Source organism: Sturnus vulgaris, chromosome 14, assembly GCF_052056855.1.
Source record: "Sturnus vulgaris isolate bStuVul1 chromosome 14, bStuVul1.hap1, whole genome shotgun sequence".
NCBI classification, from domain to species: domain Eukaryota; kingdom Metazoa; phylum Chordata; class Aves; order Passeriformes; family Sturnidae; genus Sturnus; species Sturnus vulgaris.
The window spans coordinates 2,141,587-2,166,824 of NC_142256.1; the positions used below are offsets into that span (position 1 = coordinate 2,141,587).

Genomic DNA, 25,238 nt, shown 5'->3' on the forward strand with positions numbered 1-25,238 from the left:
ACAGGACTTTCCTGGATTTTATTTGCTTTGATCATCAACATGAAGCTGATTCAGAGGTGGAAAAGCTCAGCTCCTGGTGGCTGAGCTCCCTCTGTAACAGAGGCAGCAGAGGCTCCAGGGTATTGAATTTAGCTGCCAGCTGATGTGAGCACCTGACAGCCTGAGGAAATGATCAAACACAGATCTTGGACACAAGACCAACAGCAGAGTTACCTTTCCTGAGGAAATGATCAAACACAGATCTTGGACACAAGACCAACAGCAGAGTTACCTTTCCCACTTGCTGGGACTCTATCACACCTGAGAGCAGCCAACAAAGCCCCTTCACCTGCCAGAGCAGAGCTGGGTGTTCCCTCACACTGACAGAACCCAGCAAAACTTCGTGGGTGGCTTTAAATGCCACTCCTCCTTCCCTCTCAGACCTGACAAGGGTTTAGGTGCTGGAAAAGCCACCTGCATTTTCCAGTTGTATCAGTCCCATCAAAGAACTGACCCCTTGCAACACACCTCGCTTCACTGCTTCCCCCCATCCTTCTTGCCAAGGCTGTTTCTTCTTTTTAGTGTTTCAGGCAGAGCATTTCCCTCCTCTTGCAATTCTAATCTGGACTCCAGGTCTGGAAATCACGGCCCATAACTGCGAAAATGGCCTGACTTTGAATGTGCTCACACACTGCCTGCTCAGGACTATTGATCTTTTAAAAAAAGGTTATAAACCTGAGCTATGAAATAGTCCAGAAGGGCCACTTAGGTAAATAATATTACATATAGTTAATGGACCAATTGGATTTGTGATTGGATCCTTCTTTTAAGTGCTCTAGATCTTATTTACTAACAATGCCTGGCTGAGCACAGTATGAGGAAATAAAACTGACTTTGTAACGTTCTGCAATTCCCATCCTTCTGCAAAGATACCCTCTTGTTCCAGAAAATTGCTTTTTCCATGGACTTCAGTGGAAACCAGATTGCAACCTTAAGTCTCACTGCCTCTCATGATGGCTCTCACCACCAGAAGCAGAAATTCTTCCTGATGCCTTTAAATGCAAAGAGAGCCATGACTGAATAAATGTCTGACCTCAGATGTGTTTTAAAATTATAAAATTGCGGTGACCTTCTGGTTCTATGGCTGTGTAAATTCCTTTTAGCTAAAGCCCCACGATCTCAGAAAGTTTATATCCAGCTCATAAGTTATATAAAATATATCATTGACTGGAGTAAGTGCTGTCCAAAATTTGCAGGGCAGCAGTACAACACAAAAATGAGAAACCGACAGCTAATAAAAGTGGGGATGAGTAATCCACTTTCACTGCCCAACACGAGAGAAAGGAAGAGCACTAACAGCATATGTGATAAAAATGCAAGGCTGCAGTGGCCCCTGATTCACACTGGGGAAATGTCCTTAGAAGACGCAGGGAACAATTCCCTATGGAATGGTTTTCCATCATCATCATCACTCCAGGCCTAGTTAAGAACCCATAAATTGCCTGAGGTACAGCACAGAACCTTCTAACCCAGAAGTGTTTGCAAAGAAAGACAACCTCAAACTTCAGACTACAAAGTTCACAGACGCCAGAAGAAAACTCTTCGCCAGCAATGCAAAATGTCACAGTTTGAGTCGAGTCCCAACTGCAAATCTTAACTTCCTGGGGAGGGTGACAATTATCAAAGATATATATGTTTGATTTGGAAAGGACAACTCTTTGGTAGAAGCCTCTTCCGCTGCATAATCGATTGATGAGTCATGACCAGCCCCATATGGGGATCTATATGCGTGTTTTTATATGTGTATATGTGCTTTATATATATTTTTTATATATTTTTATGTACATATATATAAGCTCCTTGCTGGAAGCTTCAGCTTTGTGTCCTCTTGCAAAGCACTGAGGATTCGCCTGCCTCATTCTGTCCAAAGATAAGCAAGCTCCCTTTGCAATAGGGTGTTCTCCTCTACATCTCCTCTGCCAGGCAGAGCATAATTCATGGGTGGAGAATTTGGGCAGCAGACAGCCAGGCCTGACCAGAAGTCTCAAATGCTTTGGGCTCCCTCAAGCCTCCTGCATGTGCAGGGATGGCTTCTGTGTGATTTGATGCACCCCAGGCATGGGATGCAGGTGGACATTTGCCCAGGCGAGTTTCACACGGCATTAATGGGGTGATAACGATGCTAAAATTTCAGCCCAGCTCCTCAGCCACGCTGGGCTGGGAATGGAAAGAGCAGCTCTGCAATAAAAACCAGCTGCAAACGAGATTTCCCCGCAGCACAGCCAGAGGAGTCATCCCTACACCTGCGAGAAGGAAGCAGAGGTGCAGGGGCTGCAAAGCAAGACACAACTTTGGGAAGATGACAAAAAAAGCCTCTGGTGTAGAGCCAAATGCAAAGCTCCTCTTTGGGAGGCAGCAGGAGGGGGAGGTACTGACCCAGCCATGGAATATTTCAGTATTACCTCAACAGAAATCAGTCTGGGCTACTAAAATGATTAAAATTACTTCCTAGTGATGGAATGGCTGCAGAACATGCTTTTAGCTACTATTATAATAAAGTATTTACAGTCTGCAGTTCTCCCACTTCTTGCCACACAGCCATCACGCAGGTGGTAATAAATAAAAATGTACCATTGTGAGAAGATTAAAATTAAAAAAAAAAAAAAAAAAGCCCTGGAATATATTCATAGTACATATCTTTACAAATGCAGGCAGAACAGAAAGCTCATTTTGTCTGTGTGACGTCATTGCTCTGTCCCCTTCTTGTTTGAGATGGGCTATGTATTCATTTTCCAGAAAAAAGAGATGTCAAGTGAACTGAGAAATACTGTCAAGCACGCTGCCCTGTTGTCTTATCTGCTAATGCAGCACTAATGTAGCATGGCATCATTATCATCTCCAGGCTGTGTCCACTGCTTCTGTGCCTGCTGCTTGTAATCTCTGCCTGCTGCAGCTACTGAACAAGAGAGTTGCTTTTTTTTTTTTTTTTTTGCTTGTTCCCACTCTGGCTCATCATTTCTTCAATCATTCCTTCAATCAGCAAGATAATCTGGAAGCATCGACTCGGGGAGAGCTGTGAGGATTGTCAGACCTGCCTCAGCCTGGCTGGAAGTGCAAGTGAACAACCCAGGCAGGAGGGAGAAGTCCAGGTGATGGCACAGTGGCCATGGGGAGGGTCCAGGTGATGGCACAGTGGCCATGGGGAGGAAAAGGCAGCAAGCTCTGAACTACCAACAGAGACAGTTCAGGCTCTTTTTTCTCACCCAGCAATGAGTGGATTCATCAGTGGCTATCAGTTCCCATTTCTGAACAAGCTCTGCTGGGCTGATTTCATTGGCACCTGTGTAAAAATAAAGTCAGAGCCAGCACATGGAGCATCCATCACCTGCAGCCCCTGCTCTGAGCCCCCAGGGTTACTGGGCTGCAGGAACCCCAGCCCTGGCTCCCTTTTGTTTTTGTTCCCGATTCTGTCATTCAGACCTGACTGGAGGTTCTTGGAAGGAAGAGACAAACTCGTGTGCTCAATTCTCAAATGAATGTTTCCCAGTTACAAAAAAGGGGCTGTTTTAGAAAACATTATGTTCACCTGCAGCACCTTTTGGATATGAAAAAGTGCAAAACCCTAAATTCTCTTACCCCGAGTTAAATTCTGAACCATGGTAAACACAGAGGGATTAAAAGCCAAATTCATTGCATCTGTAGAACACTGGGGACAGGAAGACAAGGAATCTGTGCCCCATGGAGAGCAAGCACACTGGCCTCGGCACACCACTTGCATTTCACAGTTGTCTGAACAAATGGGGCCAAACAGAGAGCCCTGGGTGGGCAAGGAGCAGCCACCCTGCTCCCACGAGGGTGTTGGTGCCTGGCAGTCACTGGGTGCCTGCACTCTGTTGGAAAGGCAACAAGCTTCCAGATATTTCCCTTTTCTAAAACCTCCAAAAGAGAAAAAAAGATTTTTTTTTTTTTTTTTTTTTTTTTTTTTTTTTTTTTTTTTTAGGGGCTTCCAGACAGAGGAAGAAAAATCTGAAAAATCCAAATATCTCAAGTACTTAGAGCAGGTGACTGATTTAAGTACAGCACAGGACTGATTTAAATACAGGTGTGGGGAGATTACATCTCCTTCACCAGGTCCAGACAATGCAGCTCACAGTCTCCTTTCCTCACCACCTTGGATCCTGCCTAGTTCAGGCACCAAACCCCACAGTCTGAGCCACCCAGATGGTTGTAGAGCTGAGAAAGAGAAACATTTCCACAAGCAAAAGCTCTCTCTGAATGTGTTTTACAAGGATGGAGACAGAGATGACAGATTGAAGGGCAGCCCCAGTTTGTCTCAGTCTGGTTTTGCACAAGTCAGCCCTGGTCATCCCATCCTTCACAGTCCCTGGACAAAACAACTGCCTCAGCTGGGTGCTTTATGGGGAGGTGGAAATGCCATCCAGAAAAGAGAAATCTTCATAGAAAGAAAGAGTGAGAAAGCTCCTCCTGACAGTGATAATAAACAGAATAGTCTGCAGATAAAATAAAGAAGCAAAGCCAAATCCTAGTTCATTGAGATAGCTCAGGAAAGAGCCTAGAAGTGCAGACTGGACACTTTTTGAAGACCCACAGAAAGGCTGGAGGCTGTAAAAACACATTCATTTTAAGTAGAAAAATGTTGTTCTCAAGAGTACTAAGCAGGCAAATCCGAAAGACACCAAAAATGCTGCACAGACATAAAGCAGCTTTGGAGAGGAGCAGCACTCTTAAACTGCTTCCAAGTGAAGGAATGCATAGAATCAGGTTTTGGTTTCCATTAATGCCCTAAAAATGTTCCTGAATAACAACTGCAGTATAAAACTTGCTTATTCAACCTCCAGATCATTCTAGTAAAGTCAGAGATTTGGGTCCGAGATTTGTAGGAGTAACCACATTATTCCTTAATCTTTGCCATACTTACATTGTGCCCTTTGGCTACTAACAAATAATAATAACATGCTGATCTTTTGAGCCACAGACCTAAAAGTCCTTTTAAAAGGACAGACAGCATTCATCCTCATGTTATATGGGCTGGAAATCTGCAGCAAAACAGAAGTTATTTGTTTCATCCTTGTGACAGCAAGTGATAATGGGGCAGGATGCCTCATAAATACAGACACACATATATATTATATACCTATAATTTAATAGTTATAACAGTTCTTTGGTGCCTGTTGAGACAAGCCCAGTGTCAGAGTGATCTGGAGTGCAGTAGTTTCAACCCATGCAAGTGATGATAAAAACTAGAAATGTCCCATATTACCAGGGAAAAACCTTACTTTAAATATGCCACAGGGCTACTCTGTCACACATTGAAAAATCTGCAGGGCATTATCTTGGAAATCAGTTCTTGGTCTTCCTAAGGGGAATTTTCACATGAGCATTTTTTCCCCCCTAACCCTTGTCTGCACTATACTTTAATGTCACTGCTTTTTTCTTTTTATGTTTCCCTTCATCAAGACACTATTCTCAAATTTTCTCCCATTTTCTTCTGTATTTAATTTTGCAGTTTGCTTCCCTGTTCAGTTGTTGATTCAAGACACCTCAGCTTTCAAGAGACATCTGAGGCGAGGCTCATCATTTCTCTTCAGAAGAATTTTATTTTATATGCTCTAGGGTTCAGGCTCAGCTACAGTATAACTGCAAGGGGTTCATGTTTAAATTGAGCTGCATTCCTTTGGCTGCAGGAGTGGGCCCAGGCAGAGGAAATGCACAAATCCATAAATAAGGTTTGGCACGATTTCCCTGCTCTACTTAATGCCGACATTTGCAAGCTCTGTTTTCCCAAACCTCTCGCTTCCAAATTCCTGCACCTGCTAATTTGTTAATTCTGTTTTCACTGAGTTTAGACTTATGTATTCTTAATTATGCTAATGAAGAATAAACTACTTAAAATATTAATGTTCTGCAAACCTTAAAAAGAAAACAGTTAACAAATACCTTGCCCCTGGAGTCTATCTTAACTATTGGATTTACAGACCAGTCCAAGGCATTACTTTTTCTCTCAAGGAAATGTTCTGTCCTCCCTTTCTCCTTTCTCCTCCCTCTCAGGTCTCTTCTGATACAGCCTCACTTTCTCCTTTTCTATCTGACCTCTGTTGGGAGGAGGATCTCGCAGTTAAATGAAAATCACCCCCAAAGTGGTAAAAACCTCCGATGTCTACACAAGTTTTCTTTTCTTCTCTTGGTGTTGATGTCCCCCCTCCAAGGCTCCTTGCCCTGCTCCCTTCCAGCCATCCTCCCAGCCAGTGTCTGGAATCTGCTGGGAGATCCTGGGGTGCCACCCACAGAGCTCAGTCCCCTCCTGCCCTCTGTGCATCCCTCAGGTACCTCTGCCAGGCAGGAGAGACACAGTTCTGGCAAAGGAATGAGGCAGGAGACCATGTGTGCTCCCTGCAAGGCAGGACCTGAGCTCTCCTCCTCATGCACCCAAAATTTCACCAGATTCTCCTCTGCACACCTGGTTTATGCTGTCCTGGCTTCCACCTAAACCATAGGTCAGATCATGGCAGCCACGTACCAAAATTGTGATTTACTGCACATCAAAGGCATGGTGAGCACTGAACCTGCAAAGAAGGAATCTGGCTAATTGCTTAATTTACCCAAACAACAACTACCTGCAAAAGTGCCTGGCTCCTTGGGGCTTCTATCTCTGCTCTCCTGATAAAAGCTGTGCTTTTTATGCTGCCAGTCTTTCCTGAATGCTTGTGTGGAGCTGCTAAATCGCAGATTACAAAGTGTAGGATATCGTTCTCACCATCTCCCTGACAAGGCAGCATTGTTTCTTACAGGACAGATGGCTCACAAGATACTGATCTCTGCCAAGGGAGCAGCACTGCACTGTCTGCAAAGTGGCTCTAAAGTGACTCTGAAAGCAACAGTTTTGGCATTGAGATTGAGATGGAGGATAAACCACACACCAAGGAGCAGGCCATGCAAGCAGCATCACTCTCAGCAGTACCAAGGAGCTGTTTCACCCCAGGAGAGCAGCTTTCCCCAGGGCTGTGTGCTCCCCTAACTGCTCACAGTCTGCACGACTAGACTAGATTACAGTCATGCCATGCTTGTCACTTCCCTGGGAGTCTAGCCACACTTGCTGGGGTTTATTTTCAGCCCTCAGCTTTGGGGAGTTCAATAATTATATGAGAATGTGTTCTCCTGGGGAAAAAAAAAAAAAAAAAAGTTTCTAGCCTCTGGGGTGTGAAGTAAAGAGTGTGAGTCACAGAGTGAACTTCATTGATGCAGAAACCAGACAGAAAGTGTCCCAAATTCTCTGGGTTTAAAAATCTCCTAACTTTAAGCCAGAGTTTGCAGATTTGAGATGTGGGACAGAGAGGGGAGAAATGGGCCTTGGAGCCCATGGCAGAAAATCACAGAAAACAGAATCACAGCACAGAAAACACAAAGTCATGGAACATCCTGAGCTGGAAGGGACACAAAAGGGTCAACCAGTCCCACCCCTGGCCCTGCACAGACACCCCAAAATTCCCACCCTGTGCATCCCTGAGCGCATTGTCCAAACCCTCCTTGAGCTCTGTCAGGCTTGGAGCCATGACCATTTCCTGGGAGCTGCTTCTTTTGGGGATGCCAGATCTTCTCTGCAGGCCACTGCAGCTCCTCTTAAGTCCTTTCCTGGCTGGAAAAAGCCCCGTTATGATCCTTGCAGCAAGGGATGTGCCCGTGCTCTGCTCTGGTAGCAGGTCAGGGCGACAGTGGCATTTTGTGCACTGACTCAAGCCCACACACTTCAGGGATTGCCTGCTCTGCTATTTATAAAGCTAAAAGGGTGTCATCACTCAGCCAGCACACTGCAGAAGCATCACTGGTGTTCTCCATGAAGGCAGTTTTGGGAAGTCCATTAAATGATTCCAGATAGATATCATCCACCCTTGTTCACATGGAGAGACAGAGGATCCCTTTGACTCAATCCAATAAAGCAGCCACCAATTTAACACCACTTTTGGCAGAGGAGAAATGCATTTCTGTACAGGGCTGCTTAACAGCCAAGGCCTGCTGAAGCTTCTCTGCTGCAAGACACCTCCATTACTGCCATGCTGAGCTCAAAATCAGCTGAGAAAATGTGCTGTACACTTGAGAACTTTATTTAAGCACAGGGATAACTGTGGCTACAGACAGCAATGCAAACAGAGTGGATATCACCAGACAGGCACTGTTTTCAAAGGGCTCTCCTCCTGCAAATCCCTGCCTCTTGACACATCTGGTTAGGGAGCAATGAAAAATAGGAAGTACCATCACCCCCGTTTTCTACAGAAAGCAAAGCAGGAGACACTTCCAGCTTGTGAGAGAATATCCAGGGCAGGAAAGAACCCCATTCCATCCACACCTTAAGCACTGACTGACAGCTGAACCCTTGTGGGAGCCTGCAGTGCAGAGTGAGAGCTCTCTGCTGATGTTTTCCCTCAAACACGAGCAGCAGATGTACAGTGATGATGCACTGCTGGTCTCTTCTGACAAGCACTGTTCTTTCGTATCCTCATTTTCTTTTGGTTTCCTCTTGCTTTTTCATCTGAGAGCTTCTGTCCTCTATGGCTCTGAAGGGTCTGAAAATTCAGGTATCTGATGCTTACACAGATACAGGAGTTAGCAGACAGCCTGGAAAGGAACAAAGGGCTTAGAGAGGTTTGAACAGTCCCATCCATCTCAGTGAGGGGTTTAATCCTGGGGCACAATCACTGCTTGGTGACAATTCCAATCCTTATACGGGAGAGGAGATGGAAAGTTACCAGGTTGCATTATTTTCCTTTTTAGCATCCTTCTTGTTCTTCTTACTTCCATGCCTGGGTGGTGGCATGCCCCCACCTATTGTGCCCCACCTAAAAGGAGCTACATAACTAAAACTTGTACAAGAAGTGAGCTATGATTAAGGTGTTCACTGAAACACAGGGAACAGGCAGAGAATTTAAGAATCTCTGCACACTGCTGGAGGGACCACTGACATGTCAGACATGTGGCAAAATAACTGTGGGTGACATCCCTGAGGTGTCCAAAAGCTTCTCTGGGGTTGAAAAGTAATCAGGACTCTCACTGGGAGCAGCATTTGATTCACCCCACAGCCCCATCCCAGTGACCTGGCAAACTGAGGATTTATTTCACTGCCTTTCTGGACAAGCAGCTTTTCATACCTGCACTTCTGTTTGCTCCTCTCATCTGCTTTTAGGGTGTGTGGCACCACTGGTGCCTGCAAGCAAGCACAGCCTGCTCTTGGTTGCTGTGACAGGAACCTGTTCTGTTCCTAGAATTCATTTTTTGCTTCTTCCTATTTTCAATTAATTTCACTGCACAGCTCTCCTCTTCACTGTCAGCACTCTTCTTTCCAGATACAGAAAAGCAGATAAAGTGTCAGATTAAAAAACAGATACAAAGGGCTAAACCCAGCTTGTATAACAAGCAAGTGGCAGAGATATTAAATGAAGATCTGGGCATTTTTTCCCCTCACTCTTTCAATGGGCATTGGCATAATGACCATGTACAGCTCCATCATTTCAAGCTCTACGGTTAGTTTTACACATTTCCTTGTTCATGTAATTAGCTGTTAGCATTCTTCTACATTGTCCATTAAATTTTATTACCCACAATCTAGTTTCCACAGAAGAACAGCAAAAATTACTGCAGACATAATATCCATGGAAGACATGTTACATGCATCATCACAAGGGAAAATTGGGACTTTGCTCAAATTCTGAGCTGTTCCTAGAGAGACTGCTTGATTGATTAAAATACTGAGTCTGGTCTTGCTTCTGTCACAAATCTAAAATTAATTCTTTGACTCTTTAGGATTACCCTGCATCCCTGCTAGCTTAATTACATACAGGACTTAATTTGGATTCACCAAAAGAATTCAGGTTCACAATTTCCTCAAAACCTAATTTTTTCTGGTCTCTTTCTGTAACTATACTAAAGGAATGGGTTTGTATTTAGTAGCTAGTTACCACTATATGCATGAAAAAAACCAAACCAAAATGAATTTTTTACTCTGATGAACTAAGGCCGAATTCTTCTCAATGCACTGAGGTTATATTCCCTGAAGTGCCATGAGGAACCTGGTTTGTGTTTAGTGTCACAGTACTTGCAGCCTGTCTAAATTTCCTCAGCTTCTGCAGCCTGTTTCTCTGCGATTTCCATCCCCTGCTCATTAATTACCTTTGCCAGCACAGCTCTCCAGTGGGAAGCCAGATTCAGCACCAACTTTCCTGTCCTCTCCAGCACTCTGAGGAGCCCTTGCATTTTGTTTTCTTAGCTCGATCTTGCTGCCAGTGACAACCTCTTTTCAATTCTCTCTTAAACGCATTAGGCCAAATTTTCTATTTGCTTTCTTCACCTACCTTTGGCCCAGGTCTGACTCCTTGCTCCTAGAACTGCAGCTCAGTTCCACCTCTCCTGATTTCTGATCCAAACACAGTGGAGTGGTTTTTACCAGCACCGAGCACCTCAGACAGGCACAAACACTGCTCTCCTGGGCAGGCTCTGCAGAACAGAGGCAAACAGCCACCTTCTCCCCAGCTCTCACACAGCAAGCCTGGAAAAGCACAGCCATCAGCCATGCCCTGATTTTAGGCAGTGCTAAGTCAGCTGCTCACCTGTTTGGCTCCATCTGTGTGAGCACAAGGACTTTCTTCCTTCCCACAGTGAGCCAGGGATGCTGCTGCCACTGCTCATCCCACAGATCCCAGGGCAAGGCACTCATCTTTTGTCAGCCCTTGCAAGAGGGGGTGTTCCAGCTGGAGAGAGAACTGGTGCAGCTCTTCAATGTCTCAGTTCAATCCTTGTGCACTGAGGAATTTCTCCTAGAAGACTACTCAGAGTCTCCTGCAATTCACTCTTGCCATGATCCTTAGTAAGGATCCCCTATGGACAATCCAAGCCTTTTGTGTCTTTTAGTAAATTGTTGCTTGGACAGATAAATTTGCTTTTTCCCCCCCACTGGTTTCCCCTGGATTTCCACGATGAAGAGGAGGAGGGCTTGAAGCCACATGGGCTCTGCCCACATGATCATGGTGACTGCAGCTCTTCCCTCTGTCCTGCTTTTGCTCCAAGCTCGACAATTAATTTAATTTTAATTAATTAAATTTAATTTTAAAGAATTATTTAAAATAATTAAAGGTGCTGCTTGCTGCTGACCTGACTGGCCCTGGTAACTGCTGTGCATCCCACCCTGCACCAGTCCCTGCTGGATTTGCCCCTCAGTCCTGCCCACACCCTCCTGCCATGGGAGGATGGCACTGCAGTCCTTGTCCCATCCCCAAGGCCAGGCCTTGAGGCTCCAAGAGCCATTTGTTCACAGTGTGCAATTTGGAGGGATTCCAAGTTGCAGATGCTTCTCTACCTCAAGTCTTTTATTTTTCCTCCTGGTACTCTGGATTTTATTTCATCCCTGAGGTGTCTCAGAACAGTCCACCCTCGCTCAGTCATGGATGATTTATTTTCCTTAGCAAAATCAAAATATTTTGCTAAGGGTATATTCTGTGCCTCAAAACTGGTTTTGGTGGGATTTTTTTAAATATGAGGATTATTAGCCAGTTTCCCTTTATTTGTACTTTGAGTTTTCTGTGGTGCTTTTAATGACAGCAGCATTCAAACTCACTCTGGATGTGCTGGGTCAGGTGAAGCAAAGTGTCCCACGTGTAAGTGAAGCCAAAAACCTGCTCAGCAAAAATCCTGCCAGTCCCAAACCCCTGCTGACCTAAGCAGGAAACCATGGATCACCTTCCAGGGGAGCTACAGGAGAGAGGGGCCTGGGTGTCACACTGTGACTGACAACAAATGTCACTCGGCTGATGTTTCAAGTGGGAAAAAAAATCAAATGCTACCTGTATGTTTCCCAAATTTCTTTCTGGACTTCAATTTTCTACAAAAGAAAACGAGGGGCAGTGACAGCTCTGGGAATGCTGCACTTGTGCCAAAGATGCCACAGTCTGATCTGCTCACAAACACCAACACTGCACCAGGTACTGCCACAAGAGCCAGGGGAAAACTCCACAAAGTGCTCAAGGATGTGCTCCTCAAAGCCTGGGAAAGGTGACACCACTTAAACACACACACAGACACACACCCCACCTGTAATGGGGTGCTGTTTGCACCATTCAATTAGTGGCTCCTCTGGAGTCTCTTCTGTCTTCACTCAGAGTCAGGGTTAAAAACACGAAGGAGATGAATTTTCTCGTGTTCGGGCTTGGTTGTTTTATTAAATCTTATCTAAAGTACAGAGAGTTCAGCAACACTTTCAGACACCAGCTAGAAGTGAGCAAAATGGAGACAAATCCAGCTGCTACAAGGTCTCTTAAAGCTAAACAGTCTAATAGAGAATTAACACCTATATTATTTATACTTTTGACTCAATAACCAAATTCCCCTGACCCTCAGTGCAGCACTAACTGTCCAACCAGAAACTACTGCCTGAAAATATGAAGAAGGAGAACAACGAAAAGAGACACCACCCAAAATCCTCCATCTTGTCCCATACTTATTACTATATTATAAAAACCTCCAATTTGAAACCCTTCACCATGTGAAAGCACACACTTCTATTTCACTACACATCCATCACTCAAATGTGGATGCTGTCATTCAAATTTGGAATCCATCACTCAAATTTGGAGCCTTCTCCAAGGTCTCAGGTCAAAAGCAGTGTTCTCCAGGGGGTCAGTGCCAGAAAGCACAGAAAGCTCAAAAACCTCAGATTTCTGGGATCCAACACCACCCCTCCCCGGGTCCCAGATTGTCCACTCAGGTTTGTGCAGTGTTAGACACAGCAGCAACCACGGAGCCACCCAGCTCCCAAAATTGTTCCTGCCATGGTTCAGAGCAGCAGTGACATCTCTGTTGCAGTGCAGCAGCAGGTTTGCACTTGCATAACTCAAGGTGACTCCACTTCATGGACTGCATTAACATCGGGCTGCAAATCCTCCCGAGCAGGCAGCAGCTGCAGCCCCTGCAACCAACAACATCGCATGGAAAATCCTCCCTCCTCACACCTGGAATGCAGGACAACACCTCAGGGGGTGTTTGCAGCCTGCTGGGCTCAGGGCAGAGGCACACGGAAGGAAGGAGGGATGAACATTGCCTGCTAGAGACACCTCCTACATGATATTATTACTTTCCATTAAATTGAACAAAAATACCCAGGTTCTGGAAACACTGTCTCATTGTAACACCTGCATGATTGGATGAATAAATCTGTTTTAATTAACTGCCTTTTTTATAGTAGGCTGTAACAAAATATTGTGAGAAAGTGAGAGGCTGAGAGTTGGCTTTGAGATTTCAAATAACCCTCTTCTAATTAAATCTGTATATATTTATATGTCATCTTGGAGCACAAAAGCACTTAGACCAATCCTTTCTTTTAACTTCCTTTCCTATTTGCTTTTCTAGTGTTAGTTATTAATTTACTATGCTCTTCCTTCACTTTGCTTCAGCCAGAGCAGAGCCAAATTGTTTCAAATGCTTTTTGTGCACTCTGAATTTCACTCTGCTTATGCAGATCCACTTGTCTTGCAGACTCCAGTGACACAACTCCTAACTGCACAGCTAAAACTGAAAAGAGAAGTCCCTGTCCTGGACTCCTTCCTGCTTCATTGCACTTGTGATGCCATTGACTAGACTCTCCAAATTAGAACTCTCCTCCAGCTCAGCAGGGAAGGTATTGCAAAGCTTTGGGAGCACATCAAAGCATCTCTGAGCACTGCTGCCCATTTCATGTCCCACCAATGGGGTCTGTCACATGCTGCTACTGAATTTCTTCACTTCTCAGCCCCAAAGCCTACTAAGCTTTGAGTTAAACCTATTGTCACTCTCACTTTTGGGCTCTAAGTCCCCTCCTCAGCACCCCAAAAAAATAGGAAAAGAGAACAATGAGGGGTATGTCTCTATCCATGCATCACCAGTGCTGGGCTTGGGTGTGTGCTGCCTTAAGGGGAGCTTTAGAACCCAATAAAGCACAAATATGGACCAAAACAGGACCATCTCCTGGTGCCTTACACATCTCTGTGCAGAAATAGGGTGTGGGGTAGCAGGAAACATCGAGGGGGCTCTGCAAAGACTCTTTTGGCATTACTCTGGAGGGTGAAGATGCTCAGGTCGTGGAAGGTGCCTGGGCTGTAACAAACACAAACAGGATTCATTCTTGCCACAATCACACACTGCTGGCTTTGAATATTTCCTTTGAGCTAAAGCTGTGCTTTTCTGCCCCATAAGGTCTCCCCAGCTGCCCAGACATGGAAGGCACTGTCAGCAGTGCCACAAACACATCCTGGCTGGTCTAATGCCAGCAGGGTTTCTACCAGGAACAGTCCATTATTTTGTAGCATCCATCAGTTCTCAGGGATTCAAGCACTCATGCAAAGTGCAAACATGCTCCAAACATCTACAAAAACAGAGATGCTCCAACTAAAAAAAGCCGGTATTCAAACACCCCTTGTGTCTCCAGCATCTCCACTGCACTGAGGATAGGAAAATCTATCTGGGATAGGAAAATCCTGCAGTCTGAGGAGGCTGCTTCCAGAGTTCATTTTTCAAGTGCAGGACGTTCCCTTTAGCAGCAGCTCTTGATAATGATAATTGATCTATATGGATTAAACAAGAGTCTTGGATGAAAAACATTAGATTGGGCCTCTGGTTCCAAACCAAGACAAAAAAAGAATTTAAATGAGGCACAAGCAGGTCTGCTTATGTGTTGGTTAATATGGAAACAAACCAGTGCTTTTTGAGCAGCATCAGTTATCCATGATACTTATAAATGATCTTCCCTATAAAAGACTTCACTTCCACTGAAGAACTGCCCATACTCTTCACTTTTCATATCTGAAGCCTCAATTCTTTATGACTTGATTCCCCATTTAGTGCTCACAAAGGCATATTCTGTGTGCTGAGATTACAAAAGATGAATAAAATGGGAATCCATCCATCACAAAATCCACACAGCAGGATGGTGCCCCTCATGTATCCACGTTTTTAGTAGCACACTGTTCGTTTGCTTCTGAGCTAATAAACTGAACTCAGTGACAGCTTTGTGTGGCACAGCCTCAAGGAAGGAAGAAACCTTGGACTTCTCAATCTTGCCCGATCAAGGGTGTGCTGCTGTGTTTCTCTTTCCTTGCCTGTAAAATGGGTGGAAATGCTGCTAATCTATCCTTAACTCCACGCTAAGAGGCTCAATCCATAAAGCCGATTTAAGCTGCAGTATGGGCACAGTAATAATGCCATTAACATACTTCAGATTTTCCGGAAGTGAACAAGAACTGAAAGCTTAATTTGATTTTTTTTTTTTCAACTCTGCATTCTCTTCATAACGCTTCAATATTTAAGCACAGGAAGATGCTGTGGGCCAGGACTCAGTGCTGTGTGGATGCTCTCTCTGCATGCCCCAGCTGTTCCCACTCAAGCCTGGTGATCCCTTGGAAAGGGAGGAAAACCCACCCTTAATGTGTATAACAGCTCTCACCCTGCCACTATGACCAGAGGGCATTTGAAAAGGCTCTCAGGCTCAAGCATCAGTGTCTGGATCAAACAGAGCCACATCCTGTGGCTGCCCAAAATCTCCTACAGGCATCATGGAAAATGAGAGCCAATCCACGAGCTGGCAAAAGCATGTTTGGCCAAACATCCAGGAGCACCAGAGCCATTTGTAGAACCTGGATCAGGGTCTGAAATGGCCATTAGCAAGGAAAAAAAACCCCATGTAACAATGTTGTTGCTGTGAATAATCTGACAGCAGAGATTCCACGGGTGTTTGTGGTCCTACCCTGGTTTAAATGTTGGAAGAGTCAGGCACAGGTTCCTCTCACAGCCTCAGAGCTCCAAGTTGGGCAGTTAAAGGACTTCAGCCAAGCAGAATAACCAGATTAAAGGACTCTGAGAGGGGCTCTGCAGCAGGACTGCAGGAATCACACCTCTGTGACTTGGAGCAACTCAATTCCCTTCACCTCAGCCCGTCACAGCACAAAGCAACACACAGCTTTTACCCCCTGTCTGTAACTCTGCTTCCAGAGGGCTGAGCCTGAGCTCCTGCCCAAACTGCTGGGCTGAGCCAGCCCCCATTCTGGGAGGGACAGAAGGATGCTTCTGAAGAGGTCACTGGCACAAGTCAGACGTCCCTGCTCCACACACACACCTCTGGTCACTGAGGAGGAGCTCTCTCTGAATGTAGGAGCAGCAAAATCAGCTCTGATGCTAAAAAAGCAAACCCACAGAACAGTCCTGAACTGGCCTGCCCTGCACAGGTCAGTGACACAGGAGAGGAAGCCTTGTTTCCAGCTGGTTTTTTCAGGAGAGAAAGATTAATCCCAAAATGTTCAGGAAGGTCATGGCAGCAACATCACTCTTTCATTACACCCCAAATGCTTCACCCTGAATTTTGGTGCTATCACATAGTGTGCCCTAAGAAAGAATGCAAATAAACTTTTCAGAGAATAGTGAGAACATCTGAAATAAAACACTATTCTTCACGCCCAGATCTAAATCTTGCTAAAGTCAACGGGAATTTTTTAATTTCCCACTGCTTCTCCTGTGCTCACAGAAGGGCCCTTCAGTTTTCACCAACAATTCAACCCATAGCCAGCCCCAGGACTGGTGAGAGAGAAGTGGCTGATTAGAGCCACAATTCCCTTCAGCCTGGCAAGAGCTGGAAATTCTGAGAATTTAACTCAGCCTTGGACTGGAAATGTCCCTGAGCAGGGACCAGGCAGAGCTAATAACTCTGACAAATCTGATTTTTATTCCCCAAAGAAAGACCAGTGTTGGTGGCCTAAATCCCAGCCTTTCCTTGTCTTTCCCCAGCTCTCTGCTGAGAGATTTAACTACCAGGCTCTTGGATTCTCTAGATGCTCCTCTTTGCATAAATAATTTAAAACTTTGGGAGCCTCCTGACTGTTATGCTTGAAGACTGGAGTGACATACCAGGAATCTGTAAGATTTTTGTAGGACGAAACCACCTAATTTAAGTTTTGTCCCGTTCATGAGTGAATTCAAATCTTTGGCAAAATCAGAGGACAACCCAGAAAGATCTGCTCATCTTTGTGTTCCCTGACTCACTCCACAGGGGTATGGTCAGTGCAGATGAACTATTTTTGACTGCAGATCATCCAGAAACCTTTGTATGTGAAACACTTCTAGAACACCTCTTCCTTCCATCCACTGCATTTCTTTTCAGCCAAGCCACTCTTCATCCTTTCTTTTCCCAAACTATTTCAGTCAGCCAGGGGTTCATGCTGTCTCCTGTGGACAGCAATGGGTTTATTTTTGGGAGGGGTGCCTACCCTTCCCGATTCCATTTTGTGCCAGTAGCTGAAGTGATGGCTTGTTGACTGCTGATATTCCTACTCCTGTCTTTGACAGGCAAGGCTCCCACTCACCAGCTGCTCAGCCTGTTTGATTAGGTTACAGACAGGGTGCAGGGAAAGCTGCAGGAGATAATGTGGAAGTGGAGATGCTCCGGGTGTGCGCAGGCGCGGCTTTGCAGGACCACAACAAACCTCTCCCAGTTCCCAGGGTGAGCCCAGCAGTGAGACCCTGGGCACCCTGCAGGTGGGGAAAAAGTCAGGAGAGCTGGGAGGGTACCACTCCAAATCTGCCATCAGCTCAACATCCACAGAAACCCACAGAAATGTCAGAACATCTGCCCTAACACCCCATAAACACAGAGCTCCAGGCTTAAACAAAGATGTGCATTTTAAGGCAGAAGTTTAGACCTTAAGTCTGAGAAGCCCGGAGCCCTTTTCCCAGCTATAGAGCATCTCCCTGCCCTCGTGTGGGGTCAGCTTGTGCCCCCTAAATCCATGGCACAGAGGAGGGATTCAGGGTCTGTCTAGAACAGGGATGTGTCACCTCTCTCCTCTTGTGCACCCAAGCTGGCCATGGGGGATCAGCCAGGACCTCAGAGGAGCTGCTCTCCCTGCCCAGGATCCAGGAGGCTGCTGGAGCACAGGGCTGTGCCTGGGCAGCTCTGTTCCCTTCAGCAGCCCCTGTGCAGCCACTGGGCCCAGTCTTTGTTTTCTTGCTGAAGAAATGAGATATTGCAGCAGAAGCAAACATTTAGGATTCTTCAGAGGCTCAGTCTGCTCTTCCCAGATGAGGATCCCCTGATGGCATTACACAGGACAGAAAGATCTGGGAAAAGGCTTTTCACTATAGCCCCTGCAGGGACTTTGCATCTTTTTGTTCAAACATTCTCTGTGCTCTCCTGCCCTCTTCCATAGATCACATCTTACTTCCTTTGTCCACATAACCTCTTCTTTTCAGTTAGAAAATCCCTCTCTTGCAGCAGATGCTTCTCTTTGGATCAGCCTTCCCAGCAGTTCCTCAGGGACCCCCTCACAGCCTCCTGTCCATTCAGTCCCTGACCACAGCCCTGCTTCCAACTCGACCTCACAGGAGAAATGGGTGACAAGGCACTGACATCCTGGCAATCCTTATAATTCTTCTTGCTCCTATTATTAACAATTTTAGGGCATTAGGACAATTTTATAAATCTGGAGGTCTTTCTACCTGGAAACTTTCAAATACCCCAATTGTTGGGGGTTGAATGCTTCGCTTTTCTTTCTGTGGAATTTCTCCCATTGTTATGCTAAGTAATTGTGGCTACACCTTAAAACGACAGATAATGTTCTCTCGTAGGGGGGTGGCTGGAGGGGGAGGTGGGGGGGGAACCGGAAAAGGAAAGGTGGGATAGGGGGGTCTGGAGCGGGGGACTGGCTCTCGCTTGGCTCGTGGAGTGGGAAGACAACCTGGGCTCTGCTCTGGCATCTTCCCCTGTCATCCCAGCGCTGAGATCCACGCTCCCTGCCTTTGGACATCGCTCCGCGGCTCTCCCAGCTCACCCTACTACCTCCGGACACTCTGCTGAGCACCACGACCGACACCGTGAGGGGGGAGTAACTTTCCCCATCCTCTCTCTCCCCTGGGCCGCGGCCGCCATCACCCAGCCCTCTTCAACTGCGCGGGACCTGCCCTGCCCCCACAGCACCGGTAACAGCACAGGGAGACGGCCTGCGGCCAGAAGGGACTGGAGCGGAGCTAGACTGTTTCTGTTGCCAATTTTTATAGCTGTTGTTGTTTTTTTCTGCTTTTGTTAAATACCAGTAAAGAACTGTTATTCTCATCCCCATATCTCCTGCCTGAAGGTGTCTGAATTGGACCTAAAATAATTAAAAGGGAGGGGGATTGCACTCTGCATCGCAGAAAAGGGGCTCCTGCCTTTCCTTAGACCATACCTGTCTTTCAAACCGAGACAGATTTTGGCGCCCGGAACGTGGGGCATTGCCTGAGGGCATTGAGAGAGGGGTAGAAAAGGGGATAACAGTTCTTAAATTACCCAAGCTTGTGGTAGGTGACACCATGCTGTCCAGCTTACCCTGGATTGGCCTCCATGTGGTCACTGCTATATCTCTCCCATTTGCAAGCCCTTTTTTAAACATGAGTTTCATAACCAAGGTTACTGTGGCTATTATCCAGTTTATTATGTGGGTTGATCAGTTGAGGAATTCATGGATTTTTAATTTTCTCTGGAAGATGGCCACATGGATTCAGAGCTATCACACTCTAAGTGTGTGTTTCTGGGGCTACTTCAATAATGGTACTTACTGTGAGGAAGTGGCAGCAGGTGAAATTTTTTCTCAACCCATCACAGGGTTTTTGAAGTTCACCCCACCAGTCTTCAAGGGGTTCCAATCCACTTTAAATGCTAATGACATTATATTGTGGCTAGTGTTGCTTATATCCCTGTTAAACCTGTTCTATCTAACATTCAGAGATAAGGGGAGATTGACTTGGATAACAACCCTGATACCTACCCGAGGAAATAGTGATGTTACCCCAGAGCCTGATCCTATCCCAGAGACTAGGGATATTACCCCAGAGTTTGACCCTGCTCCACAGCCCACCTCGGAAAGGAACCACCCAGAATGGGTGGGGGTGCTAGCAAAGGAGATACGTGAGATGGGCCAGATGCTGAAGGAGTACCTCTCCCCAGCTGGTGAGAAACCCTCCCCCTGCCTTAAAGAGGGAGACTCTGGTGGTGCAGCAGTGGGACCCACAGATGTTACATCTGTCCAGGTTCCAGCTGAACTGCAAGGGCACTCACAGCCAGCAGCAGTTGCCCCTGTGGAAACTAGGAAGTCTAAGATGAAAACAAGGCACCTAGATAATAAGGGTCAGGAAGGGGGCCCCTCACAACCAGCAGGGGAGCCAGAAGTTGAGATCATCACCGAGTCCCTGTCATACGAGAGTCTCCGTAACCTGCGAAAAGACATTGTACGACGGGGCCGTGAGCCTTTTACAACCTGGTTACTGCGGGTCTGGGACCTTATGGGTACAGGTGTGCAACTGGATGGTACTGAGGCAAGGAATTTGGGAGCCTTGACCCAGGACTCAGGTGTGGACCAGGTATTTGTAAGGGAGACAGGTCTCCTTTCCCTCTGGGAGCGACTTTTAATGAGTGTGAGAGAGAGATTTGTCCACAGGGAAAGAATGCAGGAGTACCACCAGAGAACACGTTGGAATACCCTTGAGGAAGGGATCCAAAAGCTGAGAGAAGTGGCAGTACTGGAGGTGCTCTTTGGGAGGGATGGACAGCATGACAATGACCCTGACAAGGTCAGGTGCACAGGGCAGATGTTGTGGAATCTGGCAAACCTGGGCCCATCTCAATATACCCCCTTTATTGCAATGATTGATGCTGATACCAACCAAGTGACAGTGGGTTCTGTTGCCAACAGGCTCAGGAATTATCAGAGTATGATGGCTGGCCCAGTGCAGGCTCATGTCTCTGCTGTGGCTAAGGACCTCAGAGAGGAGTTTAAGGAGGAGATGAAGGAGATAAGGGAAGAGGTGAGGAAGATCAGTGCAGCACCAGTGAGAGTCATGGACCCCAAAAGTAGAGCCCAACGCCCCCCAGCTAGGGAGAGAGGGTACACCCCACGTGCTGACCTGTGGTTTTTTCTACGTGACCACGGGGAAGACATGAGAAGGTGGGATGGGAAACCCACTTCCGTCCTGGCAGCACGGGTGCGCCAAATCAGGGAGGGGAACACCAACAGAGGGAACTCCACTAAAGTGAGGGTAGCCTCAGCCTCCCATGGAGGTGCAGGGTATTACAGAAGGGAGGATGATCTGTCAGATCCCCTTGAAGGAACCTCCAGTATGTATGCCCAGGAGAGAAATAATAACCAGGGCTAGAGGGGCCCTGCCTCTAGCCAGGGAGAGGCACGGGAAAACCGGATCTTTTGGACGGTGTGGATCCGATGGCCTGGCACATCAGAGCCACAGGAACACAGAGCATTGGTTGACACTGGTTCACAATGTACATTAATACCATCAGGACATGTCGGAAAGGAACCTGTTTCAATTGCTGGGGTTACAGGGGGATCTCAGGAATTGACTCTGCTGGAGGCTGAGGTGAGCCTGACTGGGAAAGAGTGGCAGAAACATCCAATTGTGACTGGCCCAGAGGCACCATGTATCCTAGGCATAGACTTCCTCAGGAATGGCTATTACAAAGACCCAAAGGGACTCAGGTGGGCTTTTGGAATAGCTGCTGTGGCAGCAGAGGGCATTAAGCAGTTGAACACCCTGCCTGGGCTATCAGAAAACCCATCTGCAGTGGGACTCCTCAGGGTGAAAGAGCAACAGGTGCCAATTGCTACCTCAACAGTGCACCGCCGGCAGTACCGGACGAATCGAGATGCCGTGATCCCCATCCACAAGATGATCCGTGAGCTGGAGAGCCAAGGGGTGGTCAGCAAAACCCACTCACCCTTCAACAGCCCCATCTGGCCTGTGCGTAAATCGGAAGGAGAATGGAGATTGACAGTGGACTATCGTGCACTGAATGAGGTGACTCCACCACTGAGCGCTGCCGTGCCGGACATGCTGGAACTGCAGTACGAGCTGGAGTCCAAGGCAGCAAAGTGGTACGCCACCATTGACATCGCCAATGCATTCTTCTCCATTCCTCTGGCAGCAGAGTGCAGGCCTCAGTTCGCTTTCACCTGGAGGGGTGTGCAATACACGTGGAACCGACTGCCCCAGGGGTGGAAACACAGCCCCACCATCTGTCATGGGCTGATCCAGGCTACACTGGAGAAGGGTGGAGCTCCAGAACATCTGCAGTACATTGATGACATCATTGTGTGGGGGGATACGGCAATGGAAGTATTTCAGAAAGGAGAAAAGATCATTGAGATTCTGCTGGGAGCCGGCTTCGCCATTAAAAAGAGCAAAGTCAAAGGGCCTGCCCAAGAGATCCAGTTCCTGGGAGTAAAGTGGCAAGATGGACGGCGCCAGATCCCCAGTGAGGTCATCAATAAGATCACTGCAATGTCTCCACCAACCAGCAAGAAGGAAACACAAGCCTTCCTAGGTGCCATAGGCTTTTGGAGAATGCACATTCCTGAGTACAGCCAGATTGTGAGCCCTCTTTACCTGGTCACCCGCAAGAAGAACGATTTCCACTGGGGCCCTGAGCAGCAGCAAGCCTTTGCCCAGATCAAGCAGGAGATTGCTCATGCTGTAGCCCTTGGCCCAGTCAGGACGGGACCAGATGTGAAGAACGTGCTCTACTCTGCAGCCGGGAACCATGGTCTGTCCTGGAGCCTTTGGCAGAAGGTGCCTGGTGAGACGCGAGGCCGACCACTGGGGTTCTGGAGCCGAAGCTACAGAGGGTCCGAGGCCAACTACACTCCAACGGAGAGGGAGATCTTGGCCGCCTATGAAGGGGTCCAAGCAGCCTCAGAGGTGGTTGGCACAGAAACACAACTCCTCCTGGCACCCCGACTGCCAGTGCTGAGCTGGATGTTTAAAGGAAAGGTTCCCTCAACCCACCATGCCACTGACGCCACATGGAGTAAATGGATTGCCCTCATCACACAACGTGCCCGTATTGGAAACCCGAATCGCCCTGGGATTTTGGAGATTATTACCAACTGGCCGGAAGGGGAAGACTTTGGCCTTGCCGACGAAGAGGAACAGGAACAGGTGACCCGGGCCGAAGAAGCCCCACCGTATAACCAACTGCCAGCAGATGAAACATGCTATGCTCTTTTCACTGATGGTTCCTGCCGCATCGTGGGGATGAACCGGAAGTGGAAAGCAGCCGTATGGAGCCCCACACGACAGGTTGCACAAGCTACCGAAGGAGAAGGTGGATCGAGTCAACTTGCTGAACTCAAAGCTGTTCAGCTGGCCCTGGACATTGCTGAAAGAGAGAAGTGGCCAAAACTCTACCTTTACACTGATTCATGGATGGTAGCCAATGCTCTGTGGGGATGGCTGGAAAGGTGGAAAAAGGCTAACTGGCAACGTAGGGGAAAACCAATCTGGGCTGCCAATGAATGGAAAGACATTGCCACCCGGGTAGAGAAGTTGCCTGTGAAAGTCCGTCACGTAGATGCCCATGTCCCCAAGAGTCGGGCTAATGAGGAACACCGACACAATGAGCAGGTAGATCAGGCTGCACAGATAGAGGTGTCGCAGATAGATTTAGACTGGCAGCACAAGGGAGAGTTGTTCCTGGCTCGATGGGCCCATGATGCCTCAGGTCATCAGGGCAGAGATGCCACATATAAGTGGGCACGAGACCGAGGGGTGGATCTAACCATGGACAGTATTTCCCAAGTTATCCATGACTGTGAGACATGCGCTGCCATCAAGCAAGCCAAGCGGGTGAAGCCCCTCTGGTATGGGGGGCGATGGTCCAAATATAAGTATGGAGAGGCCTGGCAGATTGACTACATCACACTGCCTCAAACCCGCCAGGGCAAGCGCTATGTACTGACCATGGTGGAAGCCACCACTGGATGGTTGGAGACCTACCCTGTGCCTCATGCCACTGCTCGGAACACCATCCTGGGCCTGGAAAAACAAGTTCTTTGGAGGCATGGTACCCCTGAGAGAATTGAGTCAGACAATGGGACTCATTTCAAGAACAGCCTTATAAACACCTGGGCTAGAGAACACGGCATTGAGTGGGTGTACCATATCCCCTACCATGCACCAGCTGCAGGGAAAGTTGAACGGTGCAATGGCCTGCTTAAAACCACCTTGAAGGCACTGGGTGGGGGAACTTACAAGAACTGGGAGATTAATCTACCAAAGGCCACCTGGTTAGTGAACACCCGAGGTTCCACTAACCGAGCAGGCCCTGCCCAATCTGAGCCCTTGGGAATATCGAATGGAGATAAGGTTCCAGTGGTACACATGAGAGGTATGCTAGGAAAAACTGTTTGGGTGAATCCTGCCTCCAGCAAAGACAATCCCATCCATGGAGTTGTATTCGCTCAAGGACCAGGTTGCACCTGGTGGGTGATGCAAAAGAATGGAGAGACCAGATGCATACCCCAAGGAGACCTTGTTTTAGGGTGAAATACCTATAGTGCTGTGCCTATGTCTCTAACTGCATGTATGTATATATAATGTAACAGTTTAATTTGATATAGCATATTAGTATGGGAGAAATTCAGGGGTGGATAATGTTGGGGGTTGAATGCTTCGCTTTTCTTTCTGTGGAATTTCTCCCATTGTTATGCTAAGTAATTGTGGCTACACCTTAAAACGACAGATAATGTTCTCTCGTAGGGGGGTGGCTGGAGGGGGAGGTGGGGGGGGAACCGGAAAAGGAAAGGTGGGATAGGGGGGTCTGGAGCGGGGGACTGGCTCTCGCTTGGCTCGTGGAGTGGGAAGACAACCTGGGCTCTGCTCTGGCATCTTCCCCTGTCATCCCAGCGCTGAGATCCACGCTCCCTGCCTTTGGACATCGCTCCGCGGCTCTCCCAGCTCACCCTACTACCTCCGGACACTCTGCTGAGCACCACGACCGACACCGTGAGGGGGGAGTAACTTTCCCCATCCTCTCTCTCCCCTGGGCCGCGGCCGCCATCACCCAGCCCTCTTCAACTGCGCGGGACCTGCCCTGCCCCCACAGCACCGGTAACAGCACAGGGAGACGGCCTGCGGCCAGAAGGGACTGGAGCGGAGCTAGACTGTTTCTGTTGCCAATTTTTATAGCTGTTGTTGTTTTTTTCTGCTTTTGTTAAATACCAGTAAAGAACTGTTATTCTCATCCCCATATCTCCTGCCTGAAGGTGTCTGAATTGGACCTAAAATAATTAAAAGGGAGGGGGATTGCACTCTGCATCGCAGAAAAGGGGCTCCTGCCTTTCCTTAGACCATACCTGTCTTTCAAACCGAGACACCAATACACATAATACAGAGATTTCCATTAACTGCAGCTCCAG

The 25,238-nt window shown here is 47.3% G+C and overlaps 1 protein-coding gene across 2 annotated transcripts in view; it reads right to left on the reverse strand.

The window, feature by feature from the left end:
• Positions 1-25,238, reverse strand: part of TRPC5 (transient receptor potential cation channel subfamily C member 5) — a 104,704-nt gene that overhangs the window by 74,055 nt on the left and 5,411 nt on the right. The window contains exons 1-3 of one of the 2 annotated variants that reach the window (XM_088172954.1): positions 10,596-10,611; positions 10,341-10,482; positions 8,342-8,610 (exon numbers count right to left, since the gene is read on the reverse strand). The exons of the other annotated variant lie outside the window; for it this stretch is intronic. The gene's annotated coding sequence lies outside the window, so the exon portion shown is untranslated. Of the gene's footprint in view, positions 1-8,341; positions 8,611-10,340; positions 10,483-10,595; positions 10,612-25,238 lie in introns of those variants that run through there. 2 annotated transcript variants of the gene reach the window in all.